Genomic DNA, 14,456 nt, shown 5'->3' with positions numbered 1-14,456 from the left:
TACTCCTGACTCGAGGGCCAGTGCTCTGTCCACTGCACAACCTAGCCACCCATTTACATATTATTTTAGTACTTTACAAATACTATTTCTTATTTTCTTTACAACAACTCTGAGAGTCAGTTCTGTTATCTCCTTTTTATAGTTGAAGAAACTGGGGCAGGCAGAGGCTAAATAGCTGCTAAGTATTTGAGATTAGCTTTGAACTCAGTTCTTCCTAAGTCAAGGCCCAGTACACCATATACATGGGCAAGGTAGAACAACCATATTTGGCTGTAAGTCCATATTTTTAGGGGTTTCCTCCTAAATGCTTTGGGGATTCAAGATAAATCTCATCCAGTGGAGACATTTTCTTACTTGTGCGTAGGCATTGTAGGAGGAATCCTTCCTTAATGAAGGAAAGTGACCTCTAGTGGACAATAACCAGACAAGGCAATTGCATCACTATTGCAATCTACTAACACATTCACCCATATGATCCCTCAAAATTACAGTCTAGATTTTAATGTAAAGATTTTAACTATATTTACAACTTTATTTATTTTTTTAAGGTTTTTGCAAGGCAAATGGGGTTAAGTGGCCTGCCCAAGGCCATACAGCTAGGCAATTATTAAGTGTCTGAGACCGGATTTGAACCCAGGTACTCCTCACTCCTGGCTCCAAGGCTGGTGCTTTATCCACTATGCCACCTAGCCACCCCTATTTACAACTTTAACAAAGAAATGTATAGTATATTTATTAGGATGTGCATCCAGGGAATTTTATTGTATTTTTAAAAGACTAACATTTATCTAAAACAAACATAAAGGACATTGTTTTTATTCATCAAAGAAAGTAAAACTTAACTCTATTCTTAAAAAAAATCTAACAACTAAACTTTACAGGAATCATACAAATTTTTTTAAATTTAATTCAATGGGGTTAAATGACTTGCCCAAGATCACACAGCTAGGCAATTTTTTTCCATATTTGAGGCTGAATTTGAACCCAGGACCTTTTGACTCTAGGGCTGGTGCTCTATTCACTATGCCACCTAGCTGCCCACATACAAATTTTTCAAAGGTTTCCTTTAAACTAAGCCAATCCTGTTATCCCAAAATACAGAACAACATTTTCAGTCTCAACTAGTCTAAAAAGCCTCTTTCCAGCTGAAGTCTGTTCCTCTCTCCCTACAATATGCCAGAAAGGGCCGGGGGGGGGTACATCTTTCTAAAATGCAAAATTTTTACTTATTTTCTTTTCCCATTCAAATAGAGTTCAAGGCTATGTACTATGGACAAAGCCATAGTAAATAAAATGACCAAAGGAGTCAAGGGGGAAGAGAGAGGGCAGGGAAGAGAGCAGAAATGGTTTGGCTGCAGGAGGATGGAGCTCCCCCCAAGGAGGAGTTCCCCTGACTCTGAAGAATCCCAGATTTTGAAAATCAGCCCTAGTTAATCTTACCCATATGTAACATCATCAGCCTCCTTTAAGACCTTCAAAGAAAAGAACTGACTCCCTCTTAGACATTCTAATTATAAGGGATATTTCTGAGACCTCCAACCCAAACTGGCTTCTTTGCAACTTCATTGTTTCTGGTTCTTCCTTCTAAGGGGAGCAAAGAGAACAAATTTAATCTTTTCTCCATGTGTTAGACCTTTAAAACACCCGAAGAAACTTTCTCTTGTGCTCTCAGTCTTATTTTCTTCAGGCTGAGCATACCTTTATCCAGTCTTCATAAGGTATGGAATCGAGGTCCTTCACCATCTTAGTTGCTCCTTTTTGGATAATCTCCCATGTATCCACATTCACAATACTCAAGATGGGCTCTGATAAAGGCAGAATAGAAGGTATTTTTCAGTTTGTGTCCAACTTGTGATCCAATGAGAGGTTTTCTTGGCAAAGATACTAGAATGGTTTACCATTTCCTTCTCCAGTTTATTTTACAAATGAGGAAACTGAGGTTAAACAGGGTTAAATAACTTGCCCAGGGTCACTCAGTGTTTTCTTATTAAAGATTTTATTTATTTTGTTTTACAATTTTTCCCCCAATCTTACTTCCCTCTCCCCCCAACAAAAAGCAATTTGTTAGTCTTTACATTGTTTCCATGTTGTACATTGATCCAAAATTCTTCCTTAAGGAATAAACAAAAAAATATAAGAGATAGCAAGATCAGACAATAAGATAGCTGTTCCCCCCCCCCCTTAAATTAAAGGGAATAGTCCTTGAAATTCATTCAAACTCCACAGTTCTTTCTCTGGATACAGATGGTATTCTCCATGGCAGACAGCCCAAAATTGTCCCCGATTGTTGCACTGATGGAATGAGCAACTCCATCAAGGTTGATCACCACCCCCATGTTGCTGTTAGGATGTACAGTGTTTTTCTGGTTCTGCTCATCTCATTCAGCATCAGTTCATGCAAATCCCTCCAGGCTTTCCTGAATTCCCATCCCTCCTGGTTTCTAATAGAACAATAGTGTTCCATGACATACATATACCACAGTTTGCTAAGCCATTCCCCAATTGAAGGACATTTACTTGATTTCCAATTCTTTGCCACCACAAATAAGGCTGCTATGAATATTTTTGTACAAGTGATGTTTTTACCCTTTTTCATCATCTCTTCAGGGTATAGACTCAATAGTGGTATTGCTGGGTCAAAGGGTATGCGCATTTTTGTTGTCCTTTGGGCGGAGTTCCAAATTTCTCTCCATAAAGGTTGGATGAGTTCACAGCTCCACCAACAGTGTAATAGTGTCCCAGATTTCCCACATTCCTTCCAACAATGAGAGGTATGAGGTGGTACCTCAGAGAAGCTTTAATTTGCATTTCTCTAATAATTAATGATTTAGAGCAATTTTTCATGACAATGGATTGCTTTGATCTCATCTGTAAATTGCCTTTGCATATCCTTTAACCATTTGTCAACTGGGGAATGGCTTTTTTTAAAAAACATGACCCAGTTTTCTGTATATTTTAGAAATGAGTCCTTTGTCAGAAACATTAGTTATAAAGATTGTTTCCCAGTTTACTGCATTTCTTTTGATCTTGGTTACAGTGGTTTTATCTGTGCAAAAGCTTTTTAACTTAATGTAATCAAAATCATCTAGTTTGTTTTTAGTGATGTTCTCCATCTCTTCCTTAGTCATAAACTACTCTCCTTTCCATAGATCTGACTAGTAAACTAGTCAGATTGATTTTCCAATTTGCTTATAGTATTGTTTCTTATGTCTAAATCCTGTATCCATTTGGATCTTATCTTTTTTTTTTTAGGTTTTTGCAAGGCAAATGGGGTTAAATGGCTTTCCCAAAGGCCACACAGATAGGTAATTATTAAGTGTCTGAGACCAGATTTGAACCCAGGTACTCCTGACTCCAGGGTTGGTGCTTAATCCACTGCCCCACCTAGCTGCCCTTGGATCTTATCTTGATAGATAGCATGAGGTGTTGGTTTAATCTAAGTTCATTCCATATTAACTTCCAATTTTCCCAGAAGTTTTTATCAAAGAGAGAGTTTTTATCCTAATAGCTGGACTCTTTGGGTTTAACAACAGCAGATTACTATAATTGTTTCCTGCTATTACACCTAGTCTATTCCACTGGTCCACCACTCTATTTCTTAGCCAATACCAGACAGTTTTGATGACTGATGCTTTATAATATAATTTTAGATTGGGTAGGGCTAAGTCCCCTTCTTTTGCATTTTTTTCATTAAATCCCTGGAAATTTCTGACTTTTTATTTCTCCATACGAATTTACTTACAACTTTTTCTAACTCATTAAAGTAATTTTTTGGAATTTTGATTGGTAGGGCACTAACCAGATAGTTTAGTTTTGGTAGAATTGTCATTTTTATTATATTAGCTCTACCTATCCATGAGCAGTTGATATTTGCCCAGTTATTTAAATCTGATTTAATTTGTGTGAGAAGTGTTTTAGTTTTCAAAAAGTTTCTGAGTCTGCCTTGGCAAATAGACTCCCAGGTATTTTATATTGTCTAAAGTTACTTTGAATGGGATTTCTCTTTCTAGCTCTTCCTGCTGTACTTGCTAGTCATATATGAAAAAGTTGAGGATTTATGAGAGTTTATTTTATATCCTGCAACTTTGCTAAAATTGCTAATTGTTTCCAGTAGTTTTTTGAATGATTTCTTGGGATTCTCTAGGTAGACCATCATGTCATCTGCAAAGAGTGAGAGTTTTGTCTCTTCCATCCCAATTCTAATTCTTTCAATTTCTTTTCCTTCTCTAATTGCTGAAGCTAACATTTCTAATACAATATTGAATAGTAGTGTTGATAATGGGCATCCTTGTTTCACCCCTGATCTTATTGGGAATGCCTCTAGCCTCTCTCCATTGAATATAATGCTTGTTGATGGTTTCAGATAGATACTGCTAAGAGCAGTCCATTTATTCCTACACTCTCTAGTGTTTTTAGTAGGAATGAGTGCTGTGTTTTGTCAAAAGCTTTTTCAGCATCTATTGATATGATTATATAATTTCTGATAGGTTTGTTGCTGATATAATTGATTATACTAACAGTTTTCCTAATATTGAACCAACCCTGCATTCCTGGGATAAATCCCACTTGATCATAATGTATTATCCCAGTGATAACTTGTTGTAATCATTTTGCTAAGATTTTACTTAAGAATTTTGCATCTATATTCATCAGGGACATAGGTCTATAATTTTCTTTCTCTGTTTTAACTCTTCCTGGTTTAGGTATCAGCACCACATTGGTTTCATAGAAAGAGTTAGGCAGAGTTCCATCTTCCCCTGTTTTTCCAAAGAGTTTATATAGGATTGGAACCAATTGTCCCTTAAATGTTTGGTAGATAGAATTCATTTGTGAATCCATCAGGCCCTGGAGATTTTTTCTTAGGGAGTTCAATGATGGCTTTTTGAATTTCTTTTTCTGAGATAGGGTTGTTTAGGTAGTTAATCTCCTCTTTGTTTAACCTGGGCAACTTATATTTTTGTTACTATTCACCCATTTTACTTAGATTGTTAAATTTATTGACATTCAGGCAAAATAATTTTGAATTATTACTTTAATTTCCTACTCATTGGTGGTGAGTTCACCTTTTTCATTTATGATACTAGCAATTTGGTTTTCTTCTTTCTTTTTTTTAAATCAGATTGACCAGAGGTTTATCAATTTTATTGTTTTTTTTGATAAAACTAACTTTTGGTTTTATTTATTAATTCAATAGTTTTTTGATTTCAATTTTATTAATTTCTCCTTTAATTTTTAGAATTTCTAATTTGGTATTTAATTGAGGATTTTTAATTTGTTCTATTCTCTAATTTTTTTAGTTGTATATTTAGTTCATTGATTTCCTCTTTCTCTAATTCATTCATGTAAGCATTTAAAGATATAATATATCCCCTGACAGCTGCTTTGAGTGAATCCCATAGGTTTTGCTATGTTTCATTATTGTCATTATCTAGGATAAAATGATTAATTTTTTCTATAATTTGTTTTTTGGTCCACTCATTCTTTAAAATGAGGTTATTCAGTTTCCAATTGGTTCTGGGTCTATTTCTCCTTGGCCCAATATTGCATATGACTTTTATTGCATTGTGATCTGAGAAAGAAGTATTCACTATTTCTGCCTTTCTGCAGTTGATCATTAGGTTTTTATGTCCATGGTCAATGGACAAGGTCAATTTTTGTATAAGTACCATGTACTACAGAGAAAAAGCTATATTCCTTTCTATCCCCATTCAATTTCTTCCATAAGTCTACCATATCTAGTTTTTCTAACAATCTATTTACCTCCTTAACTTCTTTTTTGTTTATTTTATGATTCGATTTATCTAGAGGTTGAGGTCTCCCACTAGTAGAGTTTTGCTGTCTATGTCTTCCTGTAGTTCTTTCAGCTTCTCCTCTAAGAATTTGGATGCTATCCCATTGGGTGTATATATTCAGTATTGAAATTGCTTTATTGTCTATGGTATCTTTTAGGAAGATATAGTTTCTTTCCTTATCTCTTTTGACACTATCTGTTTTTGCAGCTGCTTTGTCTGAGATAAGGATTGTCAGTAAATGTTTGAGGTTGGATTTGAACTCAAAGAGATGAGTCTTCCTGACTCCAAACCCAGCACGCTATCCATCGTGCCACCAGGCACTAAATGCTAGTTGATTTTACTTGAATTTTTGTTTCTGAAGCCATTTTCCCTCTTATAATCACCTCTTTCTTTCCTAGCTATTCACCAAGCATCTCTTTGATGAACTTTCTCGAATTTTCCCATGAATTGATAGAAAATTTACTGGCTTATTTTGTACATTGTTTTTCTTCCCTGTTTTGAAAATTGAGCATTTGCTTTTTTTTCCCAATTTTTTTTGAATCTTGTCCATATTCCATGATCTTTGAAATTTTACAAATAGTCACTTGGCAGTCACAACCAATGGTTCTTTTGGAAGTTGAGAATGTTGATTATCTGAATCAATTAAAGAATTTGTCGAGGACAACTAAATGCTCTTTTATTTGCTCCTCGTTTTTCTTGGTTATCAATTCTTGGTGGTAATTTTTGTTCCATCATTTCCAGGGCAAAGGTTTTCTCTCTGGCAGAGAAATCAGTAGCAAAGTAAAGTTGAGCAGCTCTGTCTTCTCTGCTCTAGTTGTCACCCCAAGCAAAATTCTTTGCCTTTAATTCTCCTTTTTCTTAGTAGATAGCTTAAAAATCATGCCTTTTTGTTGCCTTCAGTTTCCCTTACCAGCTTCAGATCAATCTTTAGCATTCTTGGCATTATTTTTACAGAACTGTATCATATTCACATATATATGTATTTCCCTCTGTTACTTGGATTTGTTTCCATCTTCCATACTTTAGATTATATGTTGATTATATGTTGATGTCAACCCAAATGTGTATGTATACTATTCACCTGTTTGCCGAGGGGAGGTGGGTGGAAAGGGAAGTGGAAGGAAATTATATAACAAAATGTGCATGTGGATGAGGGTTGAAAAACTTTCATAATGAGGCGGCTAGGTGGCGCATTAGATAGAGTACCAGTCCTGGAGTCACGAGAACCTGAATTCAAATCCAGCCTCAGACACTTAATAATTACCTAGCTGTGTGGCCTTGGGCAAGCCACTTAACCCCACTGCCTTGCAAAAAAACAACAAAAAAAGAAAAACTTTCATAACATGTAATTGGAAAAATAAAATAAAATATCAATTGTAAAAAATAAGAATATATGTTGAATTATTAATAGGAAGAAAGTCATAAATATTTTAACAGCATTTTTTATAATGGTAAAGAATTGGAAACAAAGTAGATTCTGTTGGGAAATGGCTAAACAAATTGTAGTATATGAATGCAATGTTATATTACTGTGCTGTAAGAAATGATGGAAAGATCTACATCAGGGTAAAGTATGAAGAACTAGGAAAGTAATATGCAGAATGAGAAAACAATGCAAACTATACTTACAAAAGTCAAAAGTGAATAGAACAAAATTATAAATATCAAGAATGACATAAGTGGAGGTGGGAGGTCCATAGTTGTGTCATCAATTGCATATACTTTCAGATTTTTTTCAATGTATTATTAGTTGGACTTATTTTTTTCATCCTAGTTATTTATTTGGGATACTTCTTTGAGAGGGTTGGGAGAAGGATATTGGGAATAACTACTAATGTAAGAAAAAGAATACAAGAATAAACATTTTTTTAAAAGAAAAAATAAAAAAGGAAAGTTGGATGATGAATTTTCTGCATATTCACAGATATATCTTTATACAAATCTGATTTTCTTCCTTCTTGGAATTATTTCCCTTTTTGTCATATGAATTTTATTTTTTAACATTTCCCATATTTCTTGGACTAACTTTATTACCCTGTCACATTTTAGATGATATATTCTACCTATATTTCCTCTGAAAGCTGCTTTCTTAACATCTAGGGTTCATTTTAGTCAAAGACTGGGTTTCTTCTCTATAATAGATTCCACAAAGGAGTGGTCATGCCACCTCTTCCATGCTCCAGATTCTACCATTTCCATTGGGAGAACCTCTGACATTTTGGGCTCCACTAAAGTCATGTTCAGACTTCATCTGAGCAGACAAGGAAGGCAGAGAAGATGTGACAGAGCAATCCTGGACTACACTGACTGTTGTACCTGAGTTTCATGGAAATGGGGAAGGGAAGCAAGTAGGTAGGAAACCGGAGTAGTGTTAGCAGCAGAGGCTGCAACAAGCAGAGACTGTCAGAAACTGGGAAAGCCAAATTCACCTCCACCCTCAGTGACATCCAATCCCAGGCAGTCAGCCATGAGGAGAGGGTTCCTACCTAGACAAACTTGGCACAGCTCACCTTCACAGCTAGGAATCTTCACAATTGGACAACTTGTGGGGAAAAGCACTCATTTCTATTGTCAAAGTAGACACTGTTAACTGAAGAACAATAGTAATCAGTCTTAAAACTAAGTATTAAATCCAAAATTCATAGGGCACCATTTTGAACAATGACAATATATTTTTTATATTGACATATTAATTTATATACTTTTCTACTTTGGGGCTTCAGAAATAGAATTTTTATTTAATATACCAAAATTTGGAGAGACATCTGGATTTGTTGTTTAGAACCAGGAAGATGCAAGTTCAAATCCACACTTCTGCCCAGGGCTAAGGGACCCTGGGATAGCTACTTAACTTTTGAGAGTTGCTTTGAGAATTTCTCCAGGACTCTAAGTTGTAGAGAAAGTGCTATCACAGGCTGGTTGGGGTTTAATCAGCTTAGAGTTTTTTATACAAATGAAATCACAGGTCTAATGCCTAACCCAAAATATATGCACTTAAGTCACCATTATCCAGTAGAGAAAAAAAAACAGGATTCATAGCAAAAAGATATGGATTCAAGATTTGGGCGCAAAGTTATTCTCTTTTTTTCTATTTCCTCATTTTCTTCCCTAAAATAAAGATTCTCTTAATTTTTAGCATTAAAGGATAGCTAAGGTCCTTTCCAGTTCTAAATCCTTTATCTGATTTATTTGCTTCTAGTACTTAGTTTACACCAAGGATGGAAATTTAAGGAAAGAAAGCAACACTAGATTAGTGGGTAGCATTAGACTAAATTAAGAGTATGTTATTAGTACATTGTGCTAAATAGCACTGTCATAACTTCCTCAATGCCTCCCAGAATCCTAAAGTAATTTAGACTCTCGAGTTCTCTTCTTACTCACTTTTAGTAAACTTTAACATTTTTATCAAACTAAAAATGATATGCTTGTGAACAAGTGGGGAAGAGCTGCTATTTTTATTTAAAAGGATATTTTGAAAGTTTAAAAGTATGTAGTCAGAGAAAGGTGGAAATGTCTTAGATAAGAGGATTCACACCTAACAGAATTAAGTATTCTTGCTTGTGTTTGGGAGGAAGAGTTGTTTTGAGGGACCATTAATCAATCAAGTCCTCAAATCCACTTGACTTATTATAGGGTATGGGTCTTTGTCAGAAAGGGGCACCCCCTGGAGCATACAGTTCTATGTGTTCTGATTCTGCCCCAAGGGATGTATGCTTGGCTGAGATAATTTAGCAACTTCAGATTGGGCTCCATGGCTCAGGAGGGATGGAGGTGGTTAACAGTAGAGCACCATGCCCAGAAGTCTCCCCATTCAGTCTATAATAAGAGTTGTGGAAATGATTCCATTCTCTTTTTGTGGGTCTCCTTTTTCTCTCTTGAACTTCCATTGGGAAGTGAAGTTGAGTGAAGATTTTTCTTTTCCTTCCCTAGTGTCCTTCCCTCATGGTTATAAGCACCTTGCAATAGAATACTGACTTGTCTAGGTTATCCTGAGTCCTTGGCTCCTGTTTCTTTTCCTAAGTACGATCAAGCAAGCAAGAAAAATTTGTGATGTATCTACCCTGTGCCAGACATTGTTCTAGCTAGATAAATTTAAGAAAAGTCCTTACCCTCTTATCTTCTAATGAGGGAGCAATTAGTAAACTGGAGAATTGGAAGTTTCTAATCCTGAGACTGTGGGGTCAAGATTTCCCAAGGTAATGAGTTGAGTGCTGATTTCTACAAAGGCCTGTTTCTCAAAGATCCCCACCAAAATTATTCTGTAAAGGAAGTAACAGTCATTCTGCTTAGATGATGCAAAAGGAAAGTGATATGAGTGCCATATAACTGTTCAGTTGTCCTGCGAAATTATCTTTACCTTTTTTGGGGGGAGTATAATGATTGTAATAAGCAAGTTGAAATATTTTATGTGTTCTTTATATTAAATGTATGTTTATAAGCCTTTTGTATTTTTTTGTGTAATTGTATTATTTGTATTTTCTGTAGTGGTAGATATAAACAACTGCTCTATAACTGACATTGTACATTGATTCCCTAATCTAGAAGGGACTCTGTTGCCCACATTTGGGGAGACTCTAGACCTGAAGTAGACTTAAGTTTTACTTTAGAGAGTTCTCCAGAGTTTACTCTGGGATTAACACAATGACCTAGATTATGAGAGAAACCTGACTCACCACTTTGGGGTCAGTTTCTCCCTGGATAAATCTGCATTTGTGTGAACCCAGAACCTGAATCTTTGTTTTTTAACATTTTATTTATTTTCCAATTATATACAATAGTAATATGTATCCATCATTTTTTTGCAAGGTTCTGAATTCTTCAATTTTTAGCCCCCTTTCCCTCCCCCCCAGAAGGCTGATAGTCTCTACATTGTTTCTATGCCATAGATTGATGTAAATTGAATGTATTATAAGAGTAAACATAAACCCCCTATGCCCCCCCCCCCAAGAAGATAAGAAACCTCAAGAATAGAAAGAGAAAAAAATTTGCACTTCAGTCTGTGTTCAGATTTCAATGGCTCTGTCTCTGGGGTGAGGTGCTTTCTTTATCATAACCCACCAGAGAAGTTGCTTCAATGTTTTTCCCACAGCTGCTATGACTAGCTGTACCTCCACTCTATTTCTATTCTCTCTCTCTCCTTTTATCCTGGCCCTGTCCAAAAGTGTGATGAATCTGAGTACCCTCTCCCCCAATCTTCTCTCTCTTCTATCACCTATTCCTCCCTTCCCTTCCCCCATTCCCCCCTCATCCCATCCCTTTCTTCTCACTTTTCTCTAGGTTAAGATAAATTTCCTCACCCTTTTAAGTGTGTATGTTGTTTCCTCTCTGAGCCATTTCTGATGAGAATGAAGGCTCACTCATTCCCCTTGCTTTCCCCCTTTCTACTCCATTGAAAAAAGCTTTTTCTTGACTCTTATGTGAAATCTCTCAGCTTCTTGTTCATCTCCTTTTCCTTCCTCCCAGTACTTTCCCCCATCGCCCATTGACTCCATCCCTTTATCACATCATACCATTATATTGTGCTCCTTTCTATGTCCTGTCTATATATTCTCCTTCTAACAGCTCTCATAAATGAGAAAGTTCATATGAGTTATCAATATCTTCTTCCCATGCAGTAATACAAAGAGTTCAATATCATTAAGTTCCTCATAGTCAGTCCTTCTCTTCCACTCCCTCTATGGTTCACCAGAGTCCTGTACTTGGAGATCAAACTTTCTGTTCAGCTCAATAGGAAAGTTTGAAAGTCCCCTGTTTCAATGAAAGTCCATCTTTTTCCCTGAAAGAGGATGTTCAGTTTTTCTGGGTAGTTGATTCTTGGTTGTAAACCAAGATCTTTTGCCTTCCAGAATATCATATTCCAATTCTTACAGGCCCTTAATGTAGATGTTGCAAGACGCTGTGTAATCCTGACTGTGGAGACTTGGTAGTTGAACTGTTTGTTTCTGGAAACTTTTAGAATTTTCTCTTTGATTTAGGAGTTTGGGGATTTAGCTATAACATTCCTGGAAGTTTTTCTTTTGGGATCTCTTTCAGGAGGTGACTGGTGAATTCTCTCAATTTCTATTTTACCCTCTGCTTCTAGGATCTCAGGGCAGTTTTGGTGTATTATTTCTTGAAAAATGAAGTCTAGGCTCTTCTCATGGTCATGGCTTTCAGTTAACCCAATAATTTTTAAATTATTTCTTCTGGATCTGTTTTCAAGGTCGGTTGTTTTCCAATGAGATATTTCATATTTTCTTCTAATTTTTGGCTTTTTTGGAAGAGTTTTTTTCTTCCTGATTTTTTTTTTTAGTTTTTTTGCAAGGCAAATGGGGTTAAGGGGCTTGCCCAAGGCCACACAGCTAGGTAATTATTAAGTGTCTGAGACTGAATTTGAAGCCAGGTACTCATGACTCCAGGGCTGGTGCTTTATCCACTGCACCACCTAGCCGCCCCTCTTCCTGATTTCTTGCAAAGTCATCAGCTTCCTTTAGTTCCATTATGCATTCGAAGGAGTTATTTTCTTCAGAGAGCTTTTATCTCCTTTTCCAGCAGGCCATTTCTGCTTTTTAAGGCGTTCTTCTCATTTGCCTTTTGTTTTGCTTTTACCATTAGGCCTTAAACTGGTTTTTAACATATTTTCTTCAGTATTTTTTTGTATATCTTTCACCAAGCTTTTGATTTGGTTTTCACGATTTTTCTGCATCACTCTCATTTCTCTTCCCAATTTTTCCTCCATCCCCCTTAATTGCTTTTCAAAGTCTTTTTTGAGCTCATTCATAGTCTGAGCCCATTTTTCTCTTTCTTTTGGAGGTTCTGGATACATAAGCTTTGATTTTGTCATCATCTGAGTATGTGTTTTGGTCTTCCATGGGACTAAAGTAATTCTCTATGGTCAGATTCTTTTTCTGTTGTTTACTCATTTCCTCAGCCTAAGACTAATTTACAGCACTTCCAAGGCTTTGGGATTTTTTTTTTTTTTGGTATACCCCACTGGAACCTTTATTCCTCCAAGGTCTTAGGCTCTCTTGCCTATGCTTTGATATGTAGATGGCCCCCATACTTCCCTCTTCCCCAGGGCTATAGGGAAGGATCCTTCTATCTTAGCATGGAAGCTCAAACTGCAATATCTGAGTGTAGGCAAACAGCAGAGTCCTACCCCGAGGGAGAGCAGAGAAATCTTTGCAGACTTCCCTTACCATCTCTGGGGGTGCAGGCTGCTTTCTCCTGATTCTTGCTGTAGATTCTGCTGCTGGTGCTCTTCATTCCACACTCACCAGGGGCAGCAGAGTTCTCTCAACACCCCTTCAAGCTGTTGCCAGTGATCTCTGGGCTGGGCTGGGCTTCACTGTGCTGAGGCTTTTTTTCAGCACCCAGCCCTGGTGAAACACACATTTTTCGTGGAACTTCTAAGTTATCTTGGACTGGGAAAACACATCACTCAGTCCTTCTGTGGGTTCTGCTCCTCTAAATTTTGGATACAGTCATCCTTTGCTTGTTTTTTTGGTGTTTGGGGGGAAGGAGTTCCCAGGAAATGTTGACTTCATGCCGGCATCTTGGCTCAGCCCCAGAATCTTTTTTTTAACTAAAGTTCAAATGGGTGTCAAATATTATTTTGATTACTACTTTATAATCAGTCAGCCAATAAGTAGCTATCAAATGTCTATGTATCACTGTTCTAAGCACTGAGGATACAAAAAAAAAGGCAAATCACAATCTCTGCCCTCAAGGAGCTTACCATCTAATTGGGGAGACAAGTAAATAAATGATGTAAAAACAAGCTATGAACAGGACAAATAGAAAATGAGAGAGAGGAGGCACTAGAATTAAAAAAGGACAGGAAAGGCTTCCTTAAGAAGGCACCATTTTAGTTAGGACTTGAATCCAGGGAAGTCAGCAGGTAGAAATGAGTAGGAAGAGCATTCTAGATATAGAGGACAGCCAGAGAAAATGCCTGGAATCAAGATGGGTCTTATATATGGAAGATCCAGGAGGCCAATGCCACTGTATTGGAGAATATGACATAGAAAGTAAGGTGTAAGACTACTAGAAAGGTGGGGGGGGATAGGTTATAAAGGGCCTTGAGTGACAAATAGATTTTTTTTTTAGATTTTTCAAGGCAATGGGGTTAAGTGGCTTGCCCAAGGCCACACAGCTAGGTAATTATTGTCTGAGGTCAAATTTGAACCCAGATACTCCCGACTCCAAGGCTGGTACTCTGTCTACTGCACGCCACCTCGCCACCCCGAGGATTTTTTTTTTATTTGATCCTGGAAGCAATAGAGAGCTACTGGAGTTTAATGAGGAAGGAGGGGAGTGGAGTGATAAGTAGCTGCACATGTGCTCTAGGACAATCAATTTGGTAGATTGAACAATGAACTAGAGTGGGGAGACTTGTGGCAGGTTGACCGACCAGCAGGCTATTTTTGTAATCCAATGTAAGGTGATGAGGACCTAAATCAGGGTAGGGACAGTCAAAGGAATAAAGCGAGTATATTGGAGAAATGTTGCAAAGGTGAAATCAACAGGCCTTGGAAACATATTGTATTTGGGAAAGTAAAAAGACAATGAGGAGTCAAGGATGACACCTATGTTGCAAGTCTGGGGGACTGTGAGAATGGTGATGTCTATGAAAGTAATGAGGAAGCTTAGAACAAGAGCATATTTAGGGGGAAAATGAGTTCA

The sequence above is a fragment of the Macrotis lagotis genome, chromosome 1 (genome assembly GCF_037893015.1).
Source record: "Macrotis lagotis isolate mMagLag1 chromosome 1, bilby.v1.9.chrom.fasta, whole genome shotgun sequence".
NCBI lineage: Eukaryota > Metazoa > Chordata > Mammalia > Peramelemorphia > Peramelidae > Macrotis > Macrotis lagotis.
The sequence above is the reverse complement of the archived record's forward strand: the minus strand, read 5'-3'. Positions refer to the sequence as shown.